Consider the following 6,276-nt stretch of genomic DNA (forward strand, 5'->3'; position numbering starts at 1 on the left):
CATTGTACCAAGGGTAATCTGACTATGAAGTCCATGCTGATACACTCCCATTTCATTTTAGGGATATCAAGTGGCTGGAGCTTTCATGGCATCTTGACATGCTTGACCTTAATTTGTTGGCAGTTTAGGCATTCAGTGACATACTTGAGTACATCACCCTTGAGTCTTTCCTAGTAGAACCTTTTTTTAATTGTATTAAGAGTCTTAGCATAACCAGGATGATCTGAAAATGGGGAATTGTGAGCTTCCTATAGTATTTTCCTTTTGAGTTTGTGACTTGTAGGAATACATAGTCTTGTCTTGTAATAGGCAAGCTCCTCGTTTATGGAAAAATCTTGATACTTAGTCTTGAGTTTTGGATTTGAATCCTTGACGAAAATTTCTCTTAATAAGTCCTGCTAGCTTGGATCCTTCACTGCCTCTTCTTTAGCCATTTCTAGGAGAGGGTTACTGGGCATTGAAATCATTGTGGCAAGAGTTCCAACTCTAGAGGGTTCTTCTAGGATTAGAGCATTAAGGAATGATTGGCTTAGGGCATCTGCAATCACATTCTCCTTGCCTGGTCTATACTTGATTTCAAAGTCAAATTCTTGCAAGGTATCAATCCATCGGCGTTGTCTCATATTGAGATATGGTTGAGTAAGAATCCACTTTATGCTCTTAGAAAACCTATTACCAAGTAGGTAATGTCTCCATAGTTTAAATGCATGAATTAAAACAAGTAATTCTAGATCATGTGTGACATAGTTTCTTTCATGGATCTTTAATTTTCTTGAAGCATAGGCTATTGGATGTTCTTCTTGCATAAGCACACAACCCAAAGCAAGAGAGCTTGCATCAATTATAACTTCAAATTCTTTGTTGAGGTCAAGTATCCTTAGGATAGGGGCAGTTACTAAACTTTGCTTAAGCTTCTCAAAGCTAGATTATTCGGCAAACATCCATGTAATGGAGACTTACTTTTTGAGAAGGTCAATGAGAGGTGCAACGATTGAGGCATAGTCTTTAATGAAGACTCTATACCAACCTGTTAGTCCTAGAGAGCTTCACACTTTCTTGACCGTTGTTGGGGGTGGCCAGTCTTGTACATCTTGGACCTTGGCAGGATCCACTAAAATGCCATCTGTTGATACTATGAATCCTAGATATTCAATCAGCTTCTTGAAGAAAGCACATTTCTTCTTTTTAGCATTTAGTTTGTAGGTTCTCATTGTTTCAAGAACTGTTCATAGCTATGGTTCATCGTCTTCTTCATTCTTTGAATATGTTAAGATATCATCAAAGAAGACAAGAACAAAGTCTCAAGGTAGGACTGAAAAAATGTATTGCATCAACTTGTTGAAGGTGGCAGAAGCATTTGTTAACCCAAATGATATCACAATAAACTCATAATGACTGTACCTTGTGTTAAAAGCGCTTTTAGGGATATCTTCCTCCCCTTGATAATATTCTGATCTGAGAACGATCTTTGAAAAGACCTTTTCCCCCTCGAGTTGTTCAAGCAATTCATCTATCTTGGGAATTGGATATTTGTTTTTCATTGTCACCTGGTTTAATCCACGGTAATCGATATAAAGGTGCAATGTTTCGTCTTTGTTTTTATGAAATAAAACCGGGGCTCCCCATGGTGAATTACTTGGCCGAATGTATCCTTGGTCTAATAGCTGCTTGAGTTGTTCTTTCAGCTCAATGGCTTCAGGAATTGACATTCGGTAAGGTCGTTTAGTGACGGGGGCAGCGCTTGGAATGAAATGAATTTCATGATCTACTTCCCTTACGGGTGGGAGCTTTATCAGGTCTTTTGGAAAAAACTTAGCATTTTCTTTTAGCCAAGATGGTTGATCCTTGGCTTCACTATCTTGCTCAGTCTTGTTGAGTTTAATTAGATAGACAGGTAATCCTTTCTTCAATCCCTGTACTATTCGGGAGGCTTTAGCTAGCTGAACCTTAGGGTTTCTTACTTCTCCTTGAGTGGTTACTTGTTCTCCCTTTGAGTTCTAGAATGTAATTTGGTCCTTTCTGCAAAGGATATGGGCATTATTTGGAATTAACCAATCCATTCCTAGCAAACACTCATAAGCCCTTAGGTTCATAATTTGAAAGTTCATTTTGGAAGAATTGCCACCCAAGCTAAATTCTAACCCACTAGTTTGTTGTTTTGATAGAACTTATTTGCCATTTGCTAATTCCACAAGCATTCTAGGTGCAAGAATAGTACTTATGCCTAGTCTTTTTGCACATTTTGGTGATATGAAAGAGTGGGTACTTTCATAGTTGATTAAAATTCGAAAGGGTTTATCTTGATAATCTGTTGGTGTTTGAATAATTGAGGATTGGCGATTTGGACCCTTCTTATTGAGAGTGGCGTGTACTCTAGCTCTTTCCATATTGGATTCCATTGTGGGATCTTTATCATTACTGTCCTCCTTTAGGTTTATTCCAACAACCTTTCCCTAGGCATCTTGGCTTTGCCTATGAAACTGACCTGAAAGCTTTGGGCACTGCCTCTTGAAATGTCCTGGTTCATTGCAATAAAATAACCTTGGAGTCTCATTGCTCCTTCCTATGGGTATAAAGCTTCCATTGCATTTGATTTGGTCTTCTTCGTCTTGTTTGGTTGGTACTGTCCTTGGGCTCTTTTTGCATAACCTTGGAAGTTGCCCTTATTCTAACTTTTTCTGTTCCAAATTCTTGCATTTCTTGGCCTTTTTCCAATCTCTTGAACTATTGGAGGTGCTCAAATCAATGCATCTTGTAAATTCGAGGGTCTCATTGATTCAAGACACGTATTCAAGGGTGGATTCAGACCATTGAAATTTTTGGATACTTGCAGTGAAACATCCATTATTGATCCATATTTTAGTAGTGTTACGAATTTGGAGTAGTAGGATTCTAGGCTTAGGCTTAGCTGCTTTAGATTGAAGAAATCGTTCATCTTCTAGGCTTGATATGTGGGCGGAAGATATCTCCCACGTACTGTGTCCTTAATTTTGTCCCAAGTGATAGCACCTGCAGATGTTCTTTGGTCCTTGCACAATTGTTTCCACCAAAGACGTGCATCTCCTGTGAGTTTTAGTTTGGTGATCATGGCTTGATTTGATAGTGCAGTCCCTGCAACAGTGAAATAGTCTTCCATAGATTCTATCCATGTTTTTGCTTTAGTTGAAATATCCCTTCCTTTACCATCAAACTCTGGTGGCTTGTACTGCTTGAGAAGAAATTTCTTCTCTTGGGATTTCATAGTATTGAGATTCGAGGTGGCGTTCTGAAGATTATGTAATTTTATGATTAATTTTATTTCCAACCATATTCAGAAAAAAGATGTTCACTTGTTTACTCTACCTCATTAATTTAGGAGGGATATTATGTACTACTTGTCCTTCCAAACAATCATCAAGGTCTATACTTCAAAAGAGAGTTTTGAAAAAATCTATCTACTATTTTCATTTATCAAGGAGACAAACGGATAGATAAAAATAATTCTTTACATCAATAGGAAGGGAATACATTATTTGAGTAGTTCGGGAGCTCATATTATTCTTGGAAAAGATTTTCCTACCACAATCTAAGCATGGCATTGCAATACATCCATCGCGTAGTAATTAGGATTCTGAGAATAGATATCAAGAAATCTATATTTCAGAGGAAGATCAGGTAATCCATCTTTCTTGTAGCTGCGGCAACTAGAGTGTCCTATAGCCATGACTCGATTAGTCGGTATAACCCTTGTAATCTCCTCATAGATGTACCTGTTTAGTTTGACCTGTTGCCCTCTAGTGAACATGTTTGAGTTTATTGTGGCCTCATAGAAGAGATAAATCTTGATAACCTTGAGGGCTTCCATCCACCTTAATCTCTTTAAATTATTCTAGAGGTAAGCAAGACGGCTTGCGTCAATGTAACAAGACCCTCTACTTAACATCCATCGCCTTTCGTAATACATGGGTGAAGGATTATATATCTAATCTAATATCTGCATCATTTGGTTTCTCCAACTAAAGATAGAGGAGTGCATTGCTGACATAAACATAACTTGGAAAATCAAGAATCATTTCGAAGGTTCGCCTTTCTGCCAGAAATCAAGAACATATATCAACAAGAGAAGATTTCACTACTTAAGGAAATGGTTTTTTGAAAAATAAATATAACTAGTGTTTTTTACTTGCATCGTACTCTACATCAACATGCGCTTTGATACCAACTGTAATGTGCCACCTAAGCTATTCCTCGGTGGTACTTTCTTAGTAGCCCATCAAGAGATATCCTCTGAAGTGCTATCCGGGATATTGATAAAATAAAACCCTTGGAGTTTGCTAACTAGGCTTGCTTGAGTCTACCCCGCAGTGGAAGTTCAGGCTGCTTCCACGAGGATTGACTTGAGTTTTTCTAGTCAAATCTATTAGTAATGGCTAATTAATATCAGCAGATTCTAAAGAAATGTGAGTCAGTATTTCTAGTTTCTAATGATCCATCAAGTGTGATTTTTATTCCTTCTTAGGAAAGCTCTCGACTTACCGAGACCACCAGCCATAGGTCTAGATCTGCCATCCTCCCACTTTTCTCGAGAGAGTAGTTTTAGTTATTTAATTACTTACCGCTTTAGGTTCAACGTATAAAATCAGATTCCTTAAATTATCTCTTGATAGAATTCATTACATGCCTTTAATTTACGACACAAAAATAGAGCAAAGCAATTCCTTCTTAATAGTTCCTTTCAGAAAAATGACTTTTACAATGTCTTCTGTTCAAACTAGTATTGGAACTTCCAGAACATAGTCTGGAAATCGAAGGGTAGTTGGTAGTTCATAATAGCCTAAGGAGTTTATGACTAGATCTCCCTAGTATCCTCACCTCCTCCTACCGACTAGAGTTCCCTACGACAAGACCTTTCGCGTTATGATTGGTCTAAACTCACTAACGTGAAATAAAAAAAGAAAACCCCTTGGAGTAGGTTTTATTCACGTTGGCCTTCGGGAGGTCTAGCACCATCAAGAACACTCCCTTAATCGACATTTTGTGTTCACCTGAATACTACCTCAGTCGTCGATGATCTGTACTCAGTCATCCATCTTTTAGCCTGATGATTTTAGGAAAGATCAGTACCTAGCTTACAATCACACACATCTTATTTCGAATGCATTATACATAAACTCTTAACAATTTTATTTCCAAGACAAATATTTTCTTTTCAAAAATAATAACATTGAGAAAATTTAGCATAAGTGGCAAAATAACTATAAGTGACAAAATAACTTCGAGATAAATCAGCATAAGTGGCAATACCTTCCATTAGTCTTCTCAGATTCCCTCTTCCTTGGGGATTAGTTTGGATTGAATTTAAGCAAGAATTTCATACTTGAGGATAACTCCCTTGGAGTTTCGTGGGTCTTTGCTCGCAATAAAAGAAAACCTTGATTAGTTTAATTAGGAACAATATCATTTGGCAATTGCATCTCAAGGTCTCTTATATACCGAGGATTAGCATTTATGATTCACAGATTTCATTTGATCAACATAGAAATCAGAAATGTTAAATCTTTTAGGGACACAGTACCTTCCTTGTACTTGCATAGGTTCATCTTGTACAAACCCAAGTTAACCCTTGGAATTCGCGGTTAAGAATTCCGCAAATAAATTATATGCATGAATCGAATAAAATCTTATTTTTTGCATGCAACTTCTATTGCCTATTCATTTAATAAAGACCTGCTAGCTACTTTTATTTAAGAAAATTAGTACTTGAAGATCTATGGACAGGTGCCTGGTTGATGGTATTTGCAGCTTCGTTTGTAATCCCTACACTCACCATTCCATTTATAGTAATTGTGTTTGTAGCATTATTGGCAGCTCCTGCCTCCGTGACCTTCGTAGCTTTCTTCTTTGGGGCCATGGTATTTAATCACAAGACCGTAGAAAAGGAAAATATGGCAAAGGAGCTTGGGAGTAATAATATTGATAGAATTGTGACCCGGGGGGAGGTGGGGGAAGTGATCACCAAAGATTTTGAGAAATTGAGAAGAGTCTTAATCCCATAGGAAGGAATAGGATAGAAAGGGTGGAGGAATTGAATTTGAGAGCTCGTGGAATATCCTCCTTGTCTTCTTAACGACAAATTCCCATGCTCGCGCTTCTCTTACCTCACTCCCTCTTGTTCTATACTCCTGAGAAGAGCCTCTCCCCTCTTGGTTGGACTACTCTCAATGGCTCCCCATGCCTCTTATTTATAGCTAAATTAGAGAGGAAGGGTTGTGTCTAAGAAAAAGAGTTCTTTATGGA

Source organism: Lygodium microphyllum, chromosome 10 (assembly GCF_053477565.2).
Source record: "Lygodium microphyllum isolate KBCC chromosome 10, Lygodium_microphyllum_v1.1.10, whole genome shotgun sequence".
Taxonomy (NCBI): Eukaryota; Viridiplantae; Streptophyta; class Polypodiopsida; order Schizaeales; family Lygodiaceae; genus Lygodium; species Lygodium microphyllum.